Source organism: Crocuta crocuta, unplaced genomic scaffold, assembly GCF_008692635.1.
Source record: "Crocuta crocuta isolate KB4526 unplaced genomic scaffold, BGI_CrCroc_1.0 scaffold219, whole genome shotgun sequence".
In the NCBI taxonomy this organism is placed as follows: Eukaryota; Metazoa; Chordata; class Mammalia; order Carnivora; family Hyaenidae; genus Crocuta; species Crocuta crocuta.
Genome location: NW_027551572.1, coordinates 502,148 through 525,990, shown reverse-complemented (window position 1 = coordinate 525,990; position 23,843 = coordinate 502,148). Strand labels below are relative to the sequence as shown.

The 23,843-nt window shown below is 39.2% G+C and overlaps 1 protein-coding gene and 1 non-coding gene across 8 annotated transcripts in view; one reads left to right on the top strand and one right to left on the bottom strand.

Annotated features, from left to right (window-relative positions):
• The first annotated feature begins 2,196 nt into the window (after positions 1–2,196).
• The window catches only part of GALNT3 (polypeptide N-acetylgalactosaminyltransferase 3), a 99,131-nt gene continuing 77,484 nt past the window's right edge, over positions 2,197–23,843 (top strand). Inside the window, exons 1-6 of one of the 7 annotated variants that reach the window (XM_077751157.1) lie at positions 2,197–2,248; positions 4,917–5,063; positions 10,263–10,452; positions 12,243–12,426; positions 20,444–20,538; positions 20,638–20,809. The gene's annotated coding sequence lies outside the window, so the exon portion shown is untranslated. Of the gene's footprint in view, positions 2,249–4,863; positions 5,064–10,262; positions 10,453–12,242; positions 12,427–20,443; positions 20,810–23,843 lie in introns of those variants that run through there. The other 6 variants (XM_077751158.1, XM_077751155.1, XM_077751156.1 and 3 more) reach the window with 6 other exon arrangements.
• LOC144220880 (U6 spliceosomal RNA) lies at positions 8,540–8,641 on the bottom strand. Its single transcript, XR_013331889.1, has one exon. It is a non-coding gene; the product is annotated as a U6 spliceosomal RNA (small nuclear RNA).

Below are 23,843 nucleotides of genomic sequence, written 5' to 3'. Positions count from 1 at the left end.
CCAAATCAGCCAAAATGACTAGTGCTCCTCCATATTGATTAGCTCCTCCAAGCTATTTTAAAGAATATGTTGATCTAAAATAAGACCTTTGACCTGTATATTCCTTCCATGCAGGATGGCCCTTATATTTACGTGCTATTCTATTATCATGTAAAAGGAAGCCATTAAACATTATCCCAGCTCATGTGAAAGACAGATACCAGAAGAGGAACAAATGAAACTGGTTCCATTTAGCTTAGTTTTTGTTTGTTTGTTTGTTTGTTTCTTTTTTTATGCCACGCCATTAAGTTTCCAGGACTCCACCCCACTTTTCTTGGGCTCACTTTATGTCCTGAGGCAGTGTGAGATGAGAGTAAGTCAGGCAGAAACCAAGCAAAATTTAAGGAAATGGATAAGCATCGTCTCTTCAGGGAGGCCTCAAACGAGATGCAAGCTGGTGGAGGGAAATGTGCAGGAGAAGCAAAAGCCAAGGACAGCTCCCTGCGCCTCAGAGGCAATGCTTGTTTGGATAAAAGCTACCACTTCCCAGTGATGACTCTGCTCCTAGGAGGTCACTGGCCACAGAACCTCATCCTGCTGGCACACAGTGGAGGTGGCAGCGTTATTGAAAAGTTGCTCGAGGTCCCATCTGATTAGGTATAACCACCTCCCCTTGCTCCTTGTCCTCTCTGCCCCACCCCTCATTCTTGATGGCCCCAATTCTCTTGTTTTAGCCTCTAGCCAAAGTATTTTGTCCTCCTTCTTATAACTGACCTTTAAAATCAAACTTCTTCATTCTTCAGGCTTTTTATAAGGAAATTGATGGTATGTCCGACCCAGAATCTAATCAATAAGAATAACAACCAGAATGTCTGTTTTTGCTTATGTGCCAGAGAAGCTTAAACTCTAAACTCTTCAAGTGCAGCAAGGAAAGAGAAGAGAAACAGAGTAGTTTGACCCATTGTAAAATATTAGGAATACGATATTCACAATTCAAAGAGAATTAATGAAGAATCTGAAAAGTAATAAGCATGCTTTCAAGAGTTCTTGGATCTTGCTGGTCTTCTTAATCATTTCTCTCCTCCTTCAATGTAGAGGAGCCCGCCTGTGATGGACTTCCATCTGTCATTAGGAGAACATGACCATCTGGAGCCAGAACAAGATCATGGATCCTTCCACACATCCAAGTTCTTTAAAAAGAGATCTTTTTAAAAAATATAACACAACTGAGAAGTCATCATTAAATTCCGCTGCCTGTTCTGTCCGATTATTGTTAGAGATTCATTCCAATCCTGAGTGATGTGAGTGGTGCCATGGTATCAGGGTAAAGATGCTACCTTTGGGTTCTGTATTGCTTTCTTACTGCCGCTATAACAAATTACCACAAAATGACTGGCTTCAAATAATGCAAACTTATTTTCTCATACTCCTAGAGGTCAGAAGTCCAAATGGGGCCTATGGAGCTAGAATCAAGGTAGCCAAAGGACTGTTTCTTTTGGAGGTTCTGGTGGAGAATCTATTCCTTGACTTTTACCGATTCTAGAGGGTGCTTGCCTCTGCTTTTGACATCACATCCCCCTCTTTCCCTAAAAAGAACCCTTGTGATTTTAGGGGGCCCACCTGGAAATACAGTATAATCTTCCCATCTCAAGATCTGTAACTTAATCACATCTGAAAAAATCCATTTTTTCATGTCAGTTAACATATTCATAGGTCCTGGGGATTAGGATGCAGATATCTTTGTGGCTGGGGAAAAGGGGTGGACATTATTTTGTCTGCTGCAGGGTCGAACATAATCAGAGGCTTACTTCCTGGAAATCAGAGAACCTGATTTCCAGTCTACTATTAGGTATGTGCATGGGGATTATGGAAACCTGGGTTTAACCTTTGGATTATTTGACTATAACCCCAAATTCTGGTGTTAAAAAGAATTCTGGCTTCAAGTTAGACCTACCTGGGTTCTCATCTCTACCACTTAGGAACGCTGAGAACCTGGGCAAGTGCCACAGCTCCTCTTGAGTCTCATTTTTCACCTCTCCTACAGGGATGTCTTAGGGGAAACACACAGAGACAGAGACTTGCCTGCTGGTGTTCGTGGGAATAAAACTATAAAGGAGTAAAGAAAGCAGGATTGGAATATGATGAAGTCACAAAGGCTTCAACCAATCCCACAGGGACTCTGTTGCTGGGATGGCCTTCAACATTGTCCCTCTGGAGGGCAAATGAGCCAAGCAATGGTACCACCTTCCAGCGCTGGGACTTGGGTGAGGTAAGGGAGGCACCTCCACTCAAGGACAAAATTTAAGGGTGCCAGAAAACTCAGTAACCACGATAAATATTTTAATGCACTATTTTTAAAAATCTCATACAATATCCACAATGAACAAAATATTGAATATATTAAATAAAGATAGGATCAGTGAGAGTGCTGTGTGGAGTCATGTTGAAGTCTCAGGCAAAAAAAGAAAAATTGGTTATTACTGATTCTGTCTTTAATTACAGTTGTGATATTTGATCATCATGGATTCTTTACATTTTTTATTTTTTAAAAAATAGTGCATTGAAATACTATTTATCTTGATTACAGAGTTTTTTGGCACCCCCTTTAATTGAGTGTCAAGGCCAGTTCCTCACTTCCTTCACCCCCTTCTTGGCCCTACATTGTGTGCAGGCTGTCCCTCCCCCAACTCCAGTAGGGGATATAATCTTGGGCCAAGGATAATTCCTAAAAAAAAAAAAATAAAGGCCTTAGCTGTGAGCCATCAGCAGCCACATCCTGGCAGCTGGGGGAAAGAATGCTTTGATCCTGAAGAGGGAGATGGTCCCCACTACAGAATCCACTGGCAATGCAACGCCCATCGATAAGGAGATTACTTTTTATATAGTTAGTTTCAATCCTTGGGACAGAAAAATAGTTACGAAGCACTTAAAGACATATGTGGCTACTAAAGCTAATTGTTTCAGGTGCCAGTGAATGTTGTCACAGCCAAGACTTGCCCAACCTCTTCCTTCATCTTCCTAAGATCCAAACATCTCAGGCCCAGATAATTTACTTAGGCCTGAGGTTGCCATTAATATTACTGTAAACATATGACTTTGATCTATGGTGTATCAGCTTTCATTAGAACAGCTGAGCAGATAAGCCAAAGTAAAACTTCATTCTATCCCATGGCCTGTCTATACCCTTAACCCCAGACAACTTTCTGCTGGCAATCACAACCAAGTGATAGATAGGCATAAATCTTTTATTGCTACAAAAAATTGTATAATTTTATGTATATATCAAAATACAAGCCCTACCAAATGTGGGTTAGTGAATGCCCTTGCTGAGTCCAACATATTACAGACCATGTTCTAGAAGCTTGTTAACCTGGCATGGAGAAAATACATAAACTTTTATCTTCATTCCAAAGATTAGTTATTCTCAAAGGGGGTAGGAGTTTATAACCTTTGAGAAGATTAGTGATTCTCAAAAGGGGAAGAGGTTTACAACCCCTTGGTGTCCTACCAGAATCTGCTGAGCAAGATGTTTAAAGCTGTAGTTCCTTCTCAGCTTCCCACTGGCGAAAACTTCTACTACTCAGTATCATCTGCTACGAAAACATTCATGATTACTCTAGCGATCTCCTGTTACTGATAGGAGAATAATGTTTACATCAGGTATACTGGGACATAAAAAGACAAGAACCACCATTACAAATTGTTGACAAAAGTGTACATGAAACAAAACAGTGGCAAGATATTATGTAACTAACTGATGGGCCTAGTGTCATTTGCCTGATGAAAGATATAACTGCAGCTTTTTTTTTTTTTACTTTGTTTTTAACTGAAGGTTAGTTGGCACACAGTGTTACGCCAGCTTCAGGTGTACAACATAGTGATTAGACAAGTCTACACTATGCTCACCACAAGTGTAGCTGCCATCTGTCACAATACATGTTACAATGCCATTCGCTATATTCCCTATCCTGTAACTTTTATCACCATGAGTTATTCCATAATTAGAAGCCTGCACATCCTTCTTCCCTTTCACCCGCTTTACCCACCCACCTCCCCATGCCCATCCTCTCTGGCAACCTTTTCATGAGCTAAATTTCAACAACAGCTATTGAATGGTATTTAATCAGTGCATCATTTGCAGAAATCTCTTTTCAAGAGCACTGGAGATTTTTAACTTTTATATATTAGCTGAAAGAAAAAGAAGGCACTTTATATATTCCAATAAGCCCTCTCCACATTGGAAAATAAATGTTGTTGACTCTCCTTTTTGCTTCTTGATACTGGTTCTCTAGCTTTCATCTTCCCCCTTATCCTCTCCCCCTCCTCCTCCTCCCCCTCCTCCTCTTTCCCCTCCTCCTTCTCCCCCTCCTCCTCCTTATAAAATAACTTGACTATCTTTACTAGTGCAGACCTCACGTTGATTCTGATGAAAGAAGCAATAGAATTTCTGGACACTGTGTACTTCTCAGATAATGCACCTCTACAATGAATCAGTTTCTTTTTCTAATTTTGCAGATCATTTAGCAAAGTGTACATCCTACAATGGATTGTGTAAATGCTTTTTCATCTGTGAGCTTATTATGTTTCCTTTGGAAATTTTTCTTTGTGATTTTAACATCCTCTGGGGTAGGATGCTAATGTTTTATATTTACTTCTGTTTTTATTTTGCTCTGGTTGCCTTTTATACCCACCACTCACTTCTCTTTCCTCGTGATAATCACTTCTGTTATGATCTGAAAGCATTTTGTTTTTCTTCACTGTAACCCTAGTTGATTGTACAATATCTTCATTGTTGCTCGGTGCATAAGTCTGGAGGTTTCAGCTGCAGTGTCCAAACCATGATGAGCTTCAGTCATGGCCACTGACGGGATCTCGGGCTTTCAGCTGGTCTTTGGAACAACCTTATTTACTGCCTTTAATATCATGTCGTTGGACAGTTGTTCTTCTAGATGACCTGATGGAGATTACACGTCAGAATCACTTCCTTGGAATGCCAAAGATGTATTTTCCTCTCGTTCATTAAGGAGGAAAAAAAGGAAGAAAATGTAAAATGAATGAAGAGTCTGCCTGACAGGTATCTTTTTGTGAGTATTTTCCACTTCCATCCCCTCCCATTTTAAACTAAAATAGTGTGTAACTGAATGCCCACTCACATTTTCCAAGGATTTTTTTTTTTTAAAAGCAACTCCTCCACCCCAAAAAATAATAGTAATTCCTCTTACACAAGGGGAAAAATACTAATATTTTCAGAAAACTAGAAAGAATTTTGCATCCCAGATCATTAAAAAAAAAAAGTTGCAGGCAAGTTAGTCTTGCAAGTATTTAGTTGAAGAAAATTACAAAATAAATTATAATAACATGGATTAATTGTTGACCTTTAAGGTGGAAAGTAGAAGAATATTCTTTAATGAACTGTAGATGTTTTAATTATTGTTGTATTATGCTTTAAAAGTGGCTTTCTACTGGACATTCTTAAGTCAAACTTAAAAATTATATAAAACTTTTATTTTTTACATTTTTATTCATTTTTTTGAGAGACGGAGAGAGACAGAATGTGAACAGGGGAAGGGCAGAGAGAGAGGGAGGCACAGAATCTGAAGCAGGCTCTAGGCTCCAAGCTGTCAGCACAGAGCCTGACCCGGGACTCAAACTCATGTGTACGGCTCTGACTGTGCGTGCACACTGGGAATTATGGAGTTGTCCTCATGCTGTTCTGATGGTCACTGCATGACAAGAGGCAGGCCACACCACCCAATCCTTCCTCAACTCTTGCCATGACAGTCCTGCAAAGAGGGGGTGGTGGCTCATGCTTAAGGAAGCCTCTAGTTTGGAAGAAGGCAGACCAGCTCAGAAATTGTTTTACCACTGAGCTTCCATAACCAGCCTGGGTCGTTAGGTAAATCTTTCACCCTGACCCAGGAAGCTCAAGTGGTTAGTTATTTTTTATTTTCATTCTGAGAAATGAGGTTGACATATTTCCTAGTTAAGGTTCCTTTAAGGAGTAAAGAAAGAGAAATGGTCCTCTGCTATCTATAAAGTACCTCCTATAAACAGGGCATTGTATTTAGTGTTTGAAAGGCTTACATTTGTAGGTCACAGTTCATGTACTGGGACCAGTGCTAAAGGCTCAGCTTTAGAGGACCTCCAATGAAAAACTGCTAACTGAAGTTTTGTTACAGTTATACTGCTAAGTATATAGATATAGCTTCATTCATGAGACTTACTCTATGTATCTGAAGAGTAGCATTTTAATGAGAACGAAAAAAAAAAGCCTGGGAAATATTTTTCATATCTCTTCAGCTATGGTAAATTTTGCTGTTACTGTGGCTAGGACCTTAAGATCAGATTTTATTAGCCTCTGGAAATTTTTGGAGTAAGCAGAAGAGAGCAAAGAAAAAAAACTTATGTTGAACTTCACTAGTAAAATGCTGGAGCAACACAATAAAATAGGTACTGATAAAATTTTATCTGTGCCTTAGTTGATCACCTTGTGAAATAAAATGAACTGTAAACTCCAAATGGGACACATTTATCTACTAGTAGACAGGAAAATCCTATAAAAATCATGAGTGTTTCATTTAAAATAATTTCAATCAATAGTCTCCTGATTTGTTCATTTTAGCCACTCTGACCGGGGTGAGGTGGTATCTCAGTGTGGTTTTGATTTGTATTTCCCTGGTGATGAGGGATGCTGAGCATCATTTCATGTGCCTTGGCCATCTGGATGTCCTCTTTGGAGAAGTGTCTGTTCATGTCTTCTTCCCATTTCTTCACTGGATTATTTGTTTTTTGGGTGTGAAGTTTGGTGAGTTCCTTACAGATTTTGGATACTAGCCCTTTATCTGATATGTCATTTGCAACTACCTTTTCCCATTCCGTCAGTTGCCTATTAGATTTATTGATTGTTTCCTTTGCCGTGCAGAAGATTTTTATCCTGATGAGGTCCCAATAGTTCATTTTTACTCTTGATTCCCTTGCCTTTGGGGATGTGTCAAGTAAGAAATTACTGCAGTTGAGGGCAAGGAGGTTGTTTCCTGCTTTTTTTCCCTAGGGTTTTGATGGTTTTGTGTCTCACATTCAGGTCTGGTGAGGATGTGGAGAAACGGGCACCCTCCTACACTGTTGGTGGGAATGTAAACTGGTACAGTCCTGTGGAAAACAGTATGGAGGTCCCTCAAAAAATTAACCATAGAACTCCCCTATGACACAGCAATAGCACTGCTAGGAATTTACCCAAGGGATTCAGGAGTGCTGGTGCATAGGGGCACATGTACCCCAATGTTCATAGCAGCACTCTCAACAATAGCCAAAACATTGAAAGAGCCTATGTGTCCATCAACTGACAAATGGATCAAGAAGACGCGGTTCATCTATACAATGGAATACTACATGGCAATGAGAAAGAATGAAATCTGGCCATTTGTAGCAATGTGGATGAAACTTGAGGGTGTTATGCTGAGTGAAATAAGTCAGGCAGAGAAGGACAGATACCATATGTTTGCACATATAGGTGAATTAGGAGGAACTTAATGGAGGACCATAGGGGAGAAGAAGGGGAAAAATAGTTGGGGAGAGGGAGGGAGGCAAACCATGAGAGACTCTTGAATGCTGAGAACAAACTGAGGGCTGATGGGAGTGGGGGAGAGGGGAAGGGGCCTGATGAGCATAGGGGAGGGCACTTGTCGGAATGAGCACTGGGTGTTATATAGAAACCAACTTGACAATAAACTATTTAAGAGGGGTGCCTGGGTGGCTCAATCGGTTAAGTGTACAACTTTGGCTCAGGTCATGATCTCACAGTCTGGGTTTGAGCCCCGCTTCGGGCTCTGTGCTTACAGCTAGCTCAGAGTCTGGAACCTGTTTCAGATTCTGTGTCTCCCTCTCTCTCTGACCCTCCCCTGCTCACGCTGTCTTTCTCTCTCTCTCAGAAATAAATAAAACATTAAAAAATTTTAAAAATAAACTATTTAAGAAAAAAATAGTAAAAGAATTTCAATCAGAAGGATTTTCTAGTATAAGTACCACTGTGCCTTTAGAATGTCCCTAAGGTGTCTGAGTTGGATACACTCACCAGGAAGTGAGGAGAAAACAACTACTGTCCACAGTTGTCACAAAGTCCATGGATTATTCTCCAGTGTGAGAGGATGTGACTGTGGTAGGCATGTGGATGGCCAAGAAAGGGTGGAACAGTTAAAAAATCTTGGCGGAAAGAAATGACAGGAAATTGAGAAGGAAGATACCAATAAAAGGCAGACTGGGTTTGTAAACATGTGGAAGTTCAGAGCTGTTTGTATAATGCTAAGCCTTTATACTCCAATGGCCTCTGTACACATTACAGCCTTTTATCATAATAAAATAGTTGATCTAGTGATCCTATGCTTAAAGGTATATCATTAATTTCTATTCACTGTACAAACTAGAAAATTCTACAGAAAGTGTTTAGATTAAGAAAAAGAGGTGGGTGAACTAAAAAGAAGTAGTCATCAGGTTAAGTGATGAATCACTTACATAAAATATCATTCCCCAAAGGTATAGATAAATGGAGTAATTTCCCTTTTTTAAAAATATGGAATGTTTCACAAATTTGCATGTTATCCTCACACAAGGACCATGCTAATCTTCTCTATATCGTTAAATGGAGTCATTTCTTACTCACTTTAGTTTTTTCTTTTTCCTCCATCTATCTGCTACCTTCCAAAACAGACAAAAATCATTTTCAGCCAAATGATAACTTTTATTGTGGGACACACTCCCTCAAATTTGTAGTCAAGGGTATTAATGGCATTTATAGGAAAGGTATGTACCTTATATTTTCTGTTTTGTTTGCCTTGCTTTCATTTGCTTATTTGTTTATTCATTTATAATTTCTAACTTCCTGTGTGAGTTCTAGAATACTAGATGGAAAATATATTCTTAACCACATGTCTAAACAATGTCAAATATGTGTAGTGATTTGCAAAAGGCATACATACATCAGCTATTCCTTATAATTTCTTCCTTGTGAAATCAGATTGACCGGGATAAAATATATCCCAATACACACACACACACACACACACACACACACACACACACTATTGATGTGACCTGCCTTGTTGAGCTGGGTGTTCACATGGACCTGAGTATACAGGTCCCACAGCCTTTGACTAGAGAATATATAAGTAGAATGCACCATGAAACCCAGGCTCAAAGTCTCTTTTGGCTGTTTACACACAGATACAACATTAACTACTACAAGATTGCTCTGCTCAAATGTAATGATGTCATCAAATTCTCTTCCATTAAGACAAGACTAATGCACAAGTTCTAACACCTTGCCAAAACATTTGTCATTGTATTTTCTCGAAGTACAAATCTTAGAAATTACCCACTTTATTTTTAGAAAAGAATCTCTCTATTCTCCTCAACATTGAAGAGTGTATTAACCTGATGTGGCTCTTCTTCCCAGTAAAATATTGGGCATCCATTTTTAAATTCAAATATCTCAGGTCAGCATAAGGTCTTCAGCCTATAACAATAAAGTTTCATTCTACAGCATTTTTAGTTGTTTTTTGGAAGAACTCAATTGCTGAGAGATGTGTTAATCATACCCTTTAGTTCATAATTAACTATTAGTCTGGTAAAGAACTCACCTTTATTTTCTTACATATTTTTTTCTTTCAATCTATTCCCTACCCATCCCTCCCCTGCCTCATCTATCTTTACCTCCCCTATAGGCAGCCATTTTTTATGAGTTTGATGTAGGTTATTGTAAATGTCCTTTAAAAGTACATAAACTGGGGTGCCTGGGTGGCTTAGTCAGTTAAGCATCCGACTTTTGCTTAGGTCATGATCTCGCGGTTCGTGGGTTCGAGCCCTGCGTCAGACTCTGTGCTGACTGCCAGCTCAGAGCCTGGAGCCTATTTCAGTCTGTGACTCCCTCTCTCTCTGACCCTCCCCTGCTCATGCTGTCTCTCTCTCTCTCTCCTAGAAATAAGTAAAACATTAAAAAAAATTTTTTTTTTAAGGTACATAAACTGGGGCACCTGAGTGGCTCAGTCAGTAGGGCATCCACTTCAGCTCAGGTCATGATGTCATGGTTTGTGAGTTCGTGCCCTGTGTTAGGCTCTGTGCTGACAGCTCAGAGCCTGTAGCCTGCTTCAGATTCTGTGTCTCCCTCTCTCTTTGCCCCTCCCCTGCTCATGCTCTGTCTCTCTCTTTCTCAAAATACAAACATTAAAAGACAATTTAAAAATATATATACTGATTATATATATGCATGTTTTTTTTTCTTTTAGAGAGAGAGAGAGAGAGAGAGAGAGAGAATGAGCAGGGTAAGGGCAGAGAGAGGGGGAGAGAATCTCAAGCAGGCTCCATGCCCAGAGCAGAATCTGACATACTCGGAACTGTGAGATCGTGACTTGAGCGAAAATCAAGAGTCAAATGTTTAAACAACTGAGCCACAGAGGCACCCCTGTATGCACATCTTAACTGGTAAGATGTAACTGGTCCTCTACGGTAGATTTCATTCTTTATTCTCTCCTGTACTTTTTTTCATTCAATGCCTTATTTTTAAGATGATGTTATATCACTAATTCATAGCTTCTAACCACTGCATGTTATTTCATAGGAGGCATCCAACACTTTTTAATTATCCAGTCCTCCAATAATAGATCTAGGTTGACACCTGCACTCAGCTTCTATAAAACAGGGAGTTGACACTGTGTTAGGTTTTCGAAATATACATGGTGAATCTCTCCAAATATTGCAAGTTGATCTCATCAATTCTGGTTAGCCACTAGCCTTGTACAAAGGTTCCCAAGAGTTACCAACTCTGGATATTATTGAAGGTTTTAGTTTTTACCAACCTGATGACTATAAAGGGACTTCTCATTTTGATTTATTTCTCTGATTGCTAGTGAGGGTGAGCATTTTGCTGTATACTTATGTGCCATTTGCAGTTCTCTTCAGCGAATTGTTTTTTTCACATCTTTTCCCAGAATTTAAATCTGTTTCACTCCATGGCATATTCATTGTTTTTTGAATATCAGATGATAGGACTAAATCAGGATGGTTGCCTATGTAACATCCTTGGGCTTAAAATATGGCATGAAAATTGGAAATCAGATTGTTTGTGGAAATTTCCAGTAGTGGGAACTGTCAGTTATGTATCTGAATCACAGTTTCACAACTTAATTGCTGATTAAGTTGGAGCAAAACACTTTTTCTCTGTGTGTCTTTTTTTGTGTGCATACTGAGCATGTGAGTGCACATGTGTGTGTAAAATGGGGGAAAAGAATACTTGTGTCTAATTGTGAAAGGTTTATTGTTATTTAATATAGGGTTATTTACATAAAGTTCATCATACAGTACATGGACGATTGTAAGTCGCTTCCTATTCTGTGTGATGTATATGAGGAACTCAATAAGTAGAAGATCGTAATATTCATGTCATCAGAATCATTGTCATTGTATGTTTGGGAACGATTTGGAAAAACTTCACCTGAAGTCAATTATAGATCACCTATCTTCTTAAGATCTTTTTTGGCCTTATATGTTCATAGAATTCACGCAAATCTAAACCTCCCAGGTCAGATAAATATTTTTTGTACACTATTTTCTTAAAATCATTTAAGATAACTTTCTTGGGTGTTTTCTAATCGATTTTGCAATGACCAAAAAAATCCTTTCAAAAATCTGGAGGGGCGCCTGGGTGGCTTAGTCGGTTAAGCGTCCGACTTTCGCTTAGGTAATTATCTCGCAGTTCGTGGGTTCGAGCCCCGCGTCGGGCTCTGTGCTGACTGCCAGCTCAGAGCCTGGAGCCTGTTTCAGAGTCTGTGACTCCCTCTCTCTCTGACCCTCCCCTGCTCACGCTGTCTCTCTCTCTCTCTCCTAGAAATTAATAAAACATGAAAAAAAATATTAAAAAAAAATCTGGAAACTTTAACTGAACATGTGTTCCTTTCTCCCTTCTTTCCTTTCTTCCTTCCAATAGATGGCTAGTTATTTATGTAGCATCTTTATAATCTAACACCTTATATTAGTTTTCTCTTGCTGTGTGATGATTTACCACACATTTAGTGGCTTACAATAGTACCCAGTTATTATCTCACTGTTTCTTTGAGTCTGAAGTCTGTGCATGAGCTAGTTGGGTCCTTTGCGTAAGGTCTTACAAAGCCACAAGCAAAGTATCACCTGGGTTGTATTCTAATCTGGAGGCTTAACTAGAGAAGAATCTGCTTCCAAGTTTATTCAGGTTGTTGGCAGAACTCATTTCCTTGCAGGGGACTGAAGACCCTGGCTTCTTGTTGAGTGTCAGCTGGAGGTTGCGTTCAGTTCCTAGCAACCACCCCCTTTCCCAGAGGCTGGCTATGGCTCCTTGCCATGTGGGCTTGCCCATGGCTTACTTCTCATGGCCAGCAAGGACAGCCTCTAGAGTACTCTGCCTGCAAGACAGTCTTCTAGAAGGTAAGATAATCTCAAGAGTGACACCTCATTACCTCTACTGTATTCATTGGTTAGAAGATGGTCTAAGGTCGTGGCTACATGCAAGGGGAGAGAATTGCAGAAAGGTGTGAACCTTTACATAGTTATTTGTTCATAGTCCCATTTTTACTAATGTATCATACTAATAATACATACATAGTCCCAGTTTTACTAATGCTACATAAATAGCCCTCCATTGAAAGGAAGAAAGGAAGTAATGGAGAGGGGAGGCAGGAATCACAGGGGCTCCCTTATACGGTGTCTGCTACACACCAACAACACCCCACTTGTAAATAGACACATAAAGACAAAGACAGAGAACTCTGCTAATGAATGTTATATTGTGTCCTACTTACTTTGAAATCTTAGAACTCTATAAATTAATTTTTAAAAATTTTTTTATGTCTTTATTTTATTTTGAGAGGCAGAGACAGAGTGAGCAGGAGAGGGGCAGAGAGAGAGGGAGACACAGAATCCAAAGCAGGCTCCAGGCTCTGAGCTGTCAGCATGGAGCCGGATGCAGGGCTCGAACCCACTGACTATGAGATCATGACCTGAGCTGAAGTCAGACATTCAACTGACTGAGCCACCCAGGCGCCCCTCTATAAATTAATTTTTGTAATTATAAATTCTAAACTGTAATTGTAAATTTTATAAACTTTGTAACTATTTAATTCTTTATGTTTATTTGTATCTCTAATGCTTATTTACCTCCTTCGTCTCATAGAGCTTACAGGTTTTAGGGAATCAAAATGTAAATGACAACTACAATATAATGTCATAAATATTATCAGAGAGAAACTAAGGTGATGGGCAGGCATATGGGAGGGATACCTAACCTATTTGGAAGAGGAAGGGAAAGATTTCTCAGAGGAAATGACCACACATTTTAACTGAAACCTGGAATAGTAGTAAAGTAGTCAAATATGGAAGTCAATACTGAGAACCAACAATTTTTATGATCTAAACAGCAAGCAGAATGCCTTTATTTTCACCTGTCTGCTTGAAATTACAGCTTAAACCTCATAAATACACAGTAAAGTTTTAGTGATACATTAGTAAAAATGGGACTATGAACAAACTCATAAAAGATTGTATTATAATGTCATTGAATAAAATTATTATTAGCTCTCTAAACTTGGGTAAAACTCTTTACCTCTTGATGGCTCAGTTATCTCATCTATAAAATGAGTTCATCGGGGTACCTGGGTGGCTCTGTCAGTTGAGCGTCTGGCTTCGGCTCTTGTCATGATCTCACAGTCCGTGGGTTCGAGCCCCGCATCAGCTCAGAGCCTGGAACCTGCTTTGGATTCTGTGTCTCCCTCTCTCTCTGCCCCTCCCCTGCTCACTCTCTGTCTCTGTCTCTCAAAATAAAATAAAGACATAAAAAAATTTTTTTAATAAAAATGAATAATAATAAATAAAATTAGATCAGGTTTGTCATTTCTAAGATATTTAACAGGTTTTAAATTCCATGATTCTATGACCTTACAAGTTTGAGAATGGCTTTATGTAAACAGAAATGATGGTGCTGGAAAGCACTTCCGCTGAGACCCAAACCTAGGTCTTTCAGCCAGCCAAGGCAAGAACTCCACCAGCCAAGACTTTGTGGGGATTATCAGAAGGCTCCCGCTCCTGGTGGATGCACTATAGAAAGGCATTCCTTTAAGACCCAGAGTTTTTCAAGAGCAGTGAGGGATGGATTTCAGGGCTTCTAATGCTCTTATACAGAGCAAAAAAGCATATGATGGTATTGAATCCAATGTTATTTCTGATCCAGTTATAACCACTCAACCATCCGGTTTCACCAGAAATCAGAAATGTTCTAGAAAAGGGTACCACCAACCTCAGATACATGTAAATTCCTGAACAGTCTGGTTTTAAAAAATGAGGTGCTCTTAGATTTATTTTTAACATTATTTGCCTGGCTACCTAACATTTTTAAAGGCAGAATTGTGTGAGTGTATAAAATAATTTGATGTCATTTTCTCCCTTATTCAGTCTTTCTTTCAGGCTCTGGAATAATTATACTTAAAGCATTTGGGGAATGGCAAAATTATCAGATTTACAAGGTGAAAGCTACCATCTATCAAGTTGAATTTACCATTTGCCCCTTCTGAGTGAAAGCTCCTGTCATAGTCCTCTCCCTCTGCCCCAAAGCCATTAGTCCACATCAGCCAGTTCTCTTCCAGAGAGCAGACACCCCCAGGAGGCTCCCCCCAGGGACTTGCTACCCACTGCACCCTGTGATTCATCTCCCCATGGAAGGCTGGTTGCTTAGTAGCTATTAGGAGTCATTGGACCCATTTAATCTCCACTGGTCCCAAAGGCCCAACCCAGCAGGTATCTCTCATTCAGACAAGGTTCCCAAATGCCCTAGAAGCTAAATGCCATCTTTGCTGCCTCAGCAGCTGGCACACAGGTAGACTATTTTTTGTTCTAATTTGGCACTGTACTGGATAGTCAAGGGCTGAGCAGATCCTGGAGAGAACCAACCTGAGTCTGACAGTGCTCCAGAACATGACACACACTTCCACTGTATGACAAAGCCCACGTATGGTCTAAAATAAAATGGAAGTGTGAGGAATATGTTATATATTAAGTAATATTTTATAGATATAGGGGATAAGAAGTCACTACTTTGATCATAGCAATTTACTGATATTGAGCTCAGAGAAATAGTCAACTTTAATTATTATTACTATCAGTATTATAATGGCTAATATTTATTCCTATTAATCATTCACTATGTGCAGACCTTTTACTAAGCATTCTACTGAATTATCTAATGAAATCCTCACAGTGCTCAGAATTGCTACCTACTATTATTTTATTTGAAGGGAACTCTCCTTTGTTTCGCAAATAATGTTACAATAATTAATTAGTAAAAAAAAAATTTTAATGACTCCCTAGAAGGTGTTTAAAAATATACAGGGAGGTATATACTGAGAGGGAAAGATGTTCAAGGGATGTTTAATATTTTTTAATGTTTAATGTTTTATTTTGAGAGGCAGAGAGACAGAACATGAGGAGGGAAGGGGCAGATAGAGAGAGAGAGGGAGATACAGAATTGGAAGTAGGCTCCAGGCAAAGAGCCCGATGCAGGGCTTGACCTCACGAATGGTGAGATCATGATCTGAGCTAAAGTCAGATGCTTAACGGACTGAGCCACCCAGGTACCCCATGTTCCAGGGATATTTTAAATTAGAAAACAAAATGAAACAAAGCCAAAAAGCTGTTGCAAAAGTTTCTTTTCTGCAATTTTAAACTTCCTGCAAGAATAATTGCATTTATTTTGTAAGGAGAAGATATATATCTATATAACCATACAAAAAATTAATATTTATTCACAAGGAATTATGAATTAAACTGTTAGTATAATTATTTCTAAAGAATGGGTTGGGGAAAAAGAAGGAAAGGGATGGACTCTACTTAAGTCTTTGTAATTGTAATTGATTTTAACTACAAGTACTAATTGATTTTTGTAATGGAAAATTTTTTAAAGGTAAGTGAATAAAAGATACTTTAGTTTTGTTGGGTTCTATGTATTTTCTTTATATTCCTCGAATGAGTATTGCACCCAGGTTTTAAAGCATTAATATAATGCAAGCCTCTAAGCATTCACAGAAAGAACTAAAACCAAGTAAACCTAACAAAAGTAAAGAAGTCTGTGTCTGGTGTTTTGTTTTTGGTTTTTTTTATTGGCCTAAATAGATTGATCCAAGTAGAGTGTGCTGGCAGTTGGCTAATTCCTTATCATAATTTAATGATGATAATTATGACCAACATTTATACAGTGATTTTTAGATTTACAGATTAAAAAGCATATTCCCTTGTATTTTCCATTTGACCCTTAGAGTAACTCTTATGGAGTTATTTTATCCTAATAGGTCCCCTGTGCCAGGAACTCTACAAAGTTCTTAAGATATACTATCCCATTTAATCTTTCAAAACAGCCCTATGGATTAGGTTCAGCAGCAAATTACAGAAAATAATAATACCTTAAACAAAATAGAAATATGCGGGGTTTATTCTCCTCTAAGAGCCTGGGCAAATTATCTAGGGCACTTACGGTGATTTCATAATCATAATTGACCCAGGTTCCTGCTCTTGCTCTGCTCTACTTGATATTCTGCTTACATCTCATTTTTTTTTTTAAAGACAACTAATTTAGCCCCACCTGTCATGTCTGAATCCCAGCCTGCAGGAAGGAGAAAAAAAGAAAACAAAAGAGTGATCTCCCTCTTCTCTCAGGGAAACTTTCTGGAAGTTGTAGATACCACCTCTATTTTTACCTCTGGGCAGAAATTAGTCACATAACCACATCTAACTGCAAGAGAGGCTGGAAATGGGGACTTCATTTTGGGTATCCTGGTGTCTAGCTAACATTTGAGAAGTCTTGGCTGATTAAGAAAGAAAGAATGGATATTTATATAAAACTAACTGTGTCTGTCATGGCATGCTATCATCCTTCTACAAGTGAGGAAACAAACGGAGGCGAAGAGAAGACGACAAATACTCCCAATGTTGCCCAGCTAGGAAGCAACACAGCCAGTGGTGTGTCAGATGGCCATGCTCTTTTCCCTGTGATGCACTGTCTCCTGGACACGCAGTGAATCTGTTGCCCAAGATAGTTAGAATGCAACTAATCGGATAAAGGCACTTTTTCATCAAAAGGCCAACAGAACAAAGTTTTGCTTTTGGTTTGAGTATCTGCTTGCTGTGCATTAGTTATTCTGTTTACTATGAATAAATAGATACTTTATACATATTTACTTTTTGGTCAATTCATAGTTTAAAAGTAGAGTTCCTAGGATGAATTATAATATATCCATCTAATAGCTGTAAAACTAACATTCAGTCACTATTTATTTATTTATTTATTCATTCATTCATTCATTCATTCATTCATTTATTTATTTATTTACAAATTTTTAAATATTTATTTATTTTTGAAAGAGCAATAGAGTGCAAAGAGGGGAGAGGTGGAGAGAGAGGAAGACATAGAATCGAAAGCAGGCTCCAGGCTCTGAGCTGTAAGCACAGAGCCTGATGTGGGGCTCAAACTCATGAACTGGGATCATGACCTGAGCTAAAGTCGGATGTGTAACTGACTGAGCCACCCAGACACCCCAGTCACTTATTTTTAATGTTTTATTTATTTTTGAAAGAGATAGAGAGACAGGGTGAACAGGGGAGGGTCAGAGAGAGAGAGAGAGACACACAGAATCTGAAGACAGCCTCCAGGCTCTGAGCTTGCTGCCAGCACAGAGCCTGATGTGGGGCTTGAACCCACGAACTGCAAGATCATTACTTGAGTCGAAGTTGGACACTTAACCGGCTGAGCCACCCAGGTGCCCCCCCAGTCGCTTAAAAAAAAAAAGAATGTATTCTCTCTATACATATATACTATACACATAATTATTTATAATGTTATATATATTATAAGGGCTAATAAGGAAATCCTTTGATAAAGAGAAATGGCTTCCCTTACACCTATCAGGAAGCCTGTCTTGTTAACTTAATATCAGAAACTATGATACACATAAGATTGAATTAAATCAGATAAAAGGAGGGAATGACACTAGTTTGATGATGATTACAATAACAAGGCAATGCAATTACCCATCAGGTGTTATGTGTCTATGTGTCTTAAGCTGTGACAGAAGCAGAGATTCATGTCCAGCTACAACTGCATGGCTGGGCCCTTGAAATGTGACTGGCCCGAAGTGAGGAGTGCTAGACACATAGAATAGCACAGATTTTCGAAGACTTAGTACAAAAATAAGAATGTAAAATAACATTAATAATTTTATATTAAAAAGTAATTTTATATTTACTACCTGTTGAAATGATATTTTAGATATATAATAAAGAGTGTCTGGAATAGGAGATAAATGCGTTTCTGGTTATGGAAAGAATTTGCTTTAGTGGAAGTAAATGCATTGATGTTAAACCAGTTATGATGCTTTTAAACACAAATAATAGAAAAGCTGATGTGAGCAATAAGGAAACACATTGTCTTAAAACTGAGGACAGAGATAAGGCAGGATCTGGGTGATAAGTTCCATTCCCTTTGCAGATGTCTCAGGCTCTCCCTTCTAAGGCATATTTGCTTTATCTTCAAATCATGCTGAATAACATAATAAATTAATGACTTCATTTCTTCTTTTTATTCCTTTTCATTCTTGCCACATTCCTCGTCCTTAAATTTCTAAAAATATAATTACATCAATCTTTTCACAGGATTTTGCTGGCTTTTATTTACTTACTTGCTTATGTATTTAGAATCTATGCTAGGGAAACACAATTCTTGCCTTTCAGGAGCTTGTTGTCTCTTTCTTATTAGATAAAATACACAAATTCATGACAAATGCATGACCTAAACATGCATCTAGAAGTTTACATCTTTGAGAAACAGTGGCCACATTGTGTGGAAGAGCCAGATTGGTCAGTCCAAATTATTCTGACAAGAAACTTGTATCAGCAGGTTTTTCTGTTCTTCAGTGATTTAGATCCCTCAGTGACTAATGTTTCTGGAACTATTGGTGATTCTTGCTAAATGTCTTTATCAAAAGAAGAGAGTGAGGTTTTAATTGTCCATGAACTTCTTTTTCTCTTTCCACCCAGGAAAAAACCATGAAGGGGGTTCTCTAGGTCATGCCTCCAGGAAAATGGCCAAGTTAGTCTTCCTGATTTTACTGCCATGGCACAATTTCTCCAAACACATCCATTGCAGGGCGGGGGTGGGAGGACTCCAGGAAGAAACAAATCATCCCCCGGCCCCCCCGCCGCCCTGCTTTGAACTGATGAAGCATTTTGTCTGACACTCTTAAGTGGCATTTTAGATCCCTTGGAATTTGAACCAGACCATCCTGATTAAAGTTCCTATTTTAGTGGTTTTAGATGTGTTATTTCACAATCTATGATCAGGTTCCCTGTGGAAGTTCTCTCTTTAATTCTTTGAGAAGTATTTTTTTAAGTTTATTTATTAAAAATAAATGTCCTGAGAGAGAGACAGAGACAGAGACAGCATGAGTGGGGCAGGGGCAGAGAGAGAAGGAGATAGAATCTCAAAATCTCCCTACGCGGGACTCGAACATCTTGAAACCAAGAGATCATGACCTGAGCCGAAACCAAGAGTCCCATGCTTAACCAACTGAGTCACCAACCTGCCCAATTTTTGTTTTGTTTTAGTGCCCATTTAAAACCTAGGANCTCTCCTAGAAATAAATAAAACATTAAAAAAATTAAAAATAAAATAAAATAAAATAAAACCTAGGAAACTGAAGCCCAGGGAGTGAATGGCTCCCTAACCTTCCAAAGCATTTGGAAGCCACAGTGAACCATGATCTTGATCTCCTCTTCAAGACATGCAAGGATCCAGGAATTCCCTGGTCATTGCACAATAACTCTTATACCTTCATCAGGAAATTCAGTTGACAGGAGATAGTAGGGGGTTCTAAAAGCATTAGAGCCCTGGGTGGGTCAGTCAGTTGAGCATCCAACTCTAGATTTCGACTCTTGATTTTGGCTCAGGTCATGATCCCAGAATCCTGGGATCAAGCCCCTTGTCAGGCTCTGCAATAAGCGTGGAGTCTGCTTAAGATTCTCTGTTTCTCTCTTTGCTCCTCTCCCCCACTCACTCTTTTTCTCTCTCTCTAAAATTAAAAACAATTTTTTTAATAAAAATATTAGGAGGAAATCAAAACCAAGCCCTATCTCCATTTCAGTTTTCCAAGTTTTTATTGTCAGGCTTTGGATTGTGAGAGTTAGGCTGTTACTCTTTGTCTGCTTTCATGTTCAAATAGAAAACATGGGAGTGCTGTGCCACCTGCAAGCCAGCCAGTAAATATCTGTTGAAAGAATAAATGAATGAATAAGCCCAGACTTTCCCGTTCTAGAGATTACTATGGAGTTCCCTGTTCAAAGATGGGTTTAATTTCAGGCCAGTCTCAGAAAGAATAACTTACTAAGTTTCACTGCCATTTCTCCAAAGGAAATGATTTCATCCCAAGACAAGGAGAAGACAAAAGGCCTCAGTACTCCTCAATTTTGACCTCTACCTTTGACCAGGAAATAAGAAAACAAAAGGTAGTAAGGATGACTGGCCTGCTTTTAGCTGCCTTTCTTCAGAGTTGGAAAGGAAAGTGTTTTTTTGTGACCCAAAACAGTTCCTCGGGCTCTGTGCAGGTGAGCGGACAATGGAGACATTCTTCTTGGCATTCTAAATGGAATTGGCCATTGAAGCTGCTGAATCTTGAGTGGCACACTTGAAGGCCTCCACAACTCACTTGAATGTGGTTGTGCTTTGGGAAGACTCGACTTTGAACCCTCCGTCAATCATGGAAGTTCTCTCCTTCTGGTAGGCCATAAGACTGCCCCATTCCATTTCCTGTCACTCTAGGCCCTTTGCCTGACAGATAGATCTTACCTGGTGATACAGATAACTGTCCCCATTGATGCTTAATATTTTTTTAAATTTATTTGAGAGAGGAGAGTAAGCAGGGGTGGGTGTGGGGAACAGAGGGAGAGGGAGAGAGAGAATCTTTAAAGTAGGCTTCATGCCCAGTGCACAGCCCTACATGGGGACTGAGTTTACGACTCTGAGATCATGACTTGAGCCAAAATCGAGAGTTGGACACTTAACCGACCAAGCCACCCAGGCGCCCCCATGCTTAATGTTTTTAGTGGTAAATTTATAACACAAAATATTTACAGCAGTCAACTTATAACACATACACATATGTATATGCTGATAGATACACAAAGACTGAGAGTAATAACTTTCTGTTTTTTCACTTATAACATTCCATAACTATTAATTTTTCCACGGTACTCTTGATCCAGAAGTGAAGTCATTGACAAATGAAGTAAGGCCTTACAGCATGACAGGATTTCCTTTCCTCCAAACTACTGTCTACAACACATCCTGCCATTCTATCCCCAAACACTAAAGTTGTTTTAGGGATACATGTCAATGATTAAAGTCCCACCATTTGAATCATTTATTCTTTTGATATAATGTGTTCTCTCTTGATGATGTATAGAGAGAAGTTACAGTTTTGAACTTGTCATCTTAGCTTTTTATATGATTGGGAAGAATGTAAAGACTATGAAGATGCTTAATGAATCTTCAAGCGCTAGCAGAGGTAAATAAGGCTGTAGCAGGCAATTTGGAGTAGCAAGAAAACCCTTTGCCTACCAAACATTACAGGCAGTGCAGGCCTATTACATATGGCTACTGAGGAATTTAAAGGTGCCATATAATCATGGAAAGCTCTTAGAATAACACCTGGTCCTCCTATCAAACTAAGTTGAATTTTTTATTGATTTGAAGTTATGTGAACAAAAATTTAACTGTTAAAATATCCACTGTCAGGGGCGCCTGGGTGGCTTAGTCGGTTAAGCGTCCGACTTTCGCTCAGGTCATGATCTCGCGGTTCATGGGTTCGGGCCCCGCTTGGGGTTTGTGCTGACTGCCAGCTCAGAGCCTGGAGCCTGTTTCAGTCTGTGACTCCCTCTCTCTCTGACCCTCCCCTGCTCACACTGTCTCTCTCTCTCTCCTAGAAATAAATAATAAAAACATTAAAAAAATATATATATATCCATTGTCAGAATATATTTCACAGTAAGGTTTTGGAGTTGGAAACACTTTGCTACTTGTTAGCTGTGTAAATGTCAACTCTCAGAGCCTTATTTTCAGTTAAAATGGATTTAAGGGGCACTTGGGTGGCTTAGTGGGTTAAGTGTCTGACTCTTGATTTTGGCTCAGGTCACGATCTCACGGTTCTGAGGTCGATCCCTGTGTTGGGCTCTGCCCTGACAGCAAGGAGCCTGCTTGGGATTCTCTCTCTCCCTCTCTCTCTGCTTCTCTCCTGCTTACCTCTCTCTTTCTCTCTCTCAAAAAATAAATAAATATTTTAAAAATCGACAAGTAAGACAATGCATGTTAATTATTTAGCCCAATGCAAATTCATTTAAATAATAAAGATAGTGATGATAATGACAATGGTAATAATCCTTTCTATTTGAGAAATAGTAGTCAATGGAGCGCCTGGGTGGCTCAATCAGTTAAGCCTCCAACTTTGGCTCAGGTCATGATCTCACAGCTTATGGGTTCGAGCCCCACGTTGGGCTCTATGCTAGCAGCTAGCTCAGAGCTTGGAGTCTGCTTCCAATTCTATGTCTCCCTCTCTCTCTGACCCTCCCCTGCTCACGCTGCCTCTCTCTCTCTCTCAGAAATAAATAAAACATTTAAAAAATTTTTTAAAAAGAGAGAGAAATAGTAGTCAAAATTATACTCTTCTTGAGGCACCTGGGTGGCTCAGTTGGTTAGGCTCCAACTTCAGCTCAGGTCATAATCTCATGGTTCATGGGTTCAGGCCCCGCATCGGGCTCAGTGCTGACAGCTCAGAGCCTGGAGCCTGCTTCAGATTCTGTATGTGTGTCTCTTTCTGCACCTCCCCTGATTGTAGTCTGCCTTTCTGTCTCTCAAAAATAATAAAACATTTAAAAAATCATACTCTTCTTGATTACTCTATTTGTGGTAACACAAAACCTCTTAGGGGCACCTGGGTGTCTCAGTTAAGCGCCTGACACTTGGTTTCAGCTCAGGTCATGATCTCACAGTTTCGTGGGTTCAAGCCCCACATGGAGCTCTGCTCTGACAACAGAGAGCCTATTTAAGATTCTCTCTCTCCCTCTCTCTCTGCCTCACCCCTAATCATGCTATCTCTGTCTCTCTCAAAATAAAAAAAATAAACTTAAAAAATCTTTTTAAACAAAACCTCTTAGAACACACAGGAAAGATATGATGATGTCATGGTAATAAACTGTTTGAACATTAATTTCTTTTGACTTGATTTGTTAAGGTCAAATCTATATACATATTCCCAAGGCCCAATCTGGATCTAGTATTACTGATGACCTTCATAAATCATTTGAGATCTTTTCTTTCTATTTTTTTTCCTAATTTTTTCTTAATATTTATTTATTTTTGAGAGAGACAGAGAGACAGTGTGAGTAGGGGAGCAACAGAGAGAAAGGGAGACACAGAATCCGAAGCAGGCTCCAGTCTCTGAGCTGTCAGCACAGAGCCTGAAGCAGGGTTTGAACTTACAAACCGTGAGATCATGACCTGAGCCAAAGTCAGATGCTTAACCGACTGAGCCACCCAGGTGCTCCCGAGCTCTTTTCAATATAAGCAAGTCAAAGGTTACACATTGTCTTATTTCCTCAGCAATCTATAAGCCCTTGGAGTTCCACCCTGAATACTTGTCTAGTATATGCTTTCGTCTTGACATTGACCATCTCCATAGAGTCAGCTAAGAGGGATTCCTTGCTCGGGGTCTAAATATGCTAAAATTTATTAATACACACACACATATACCCACATC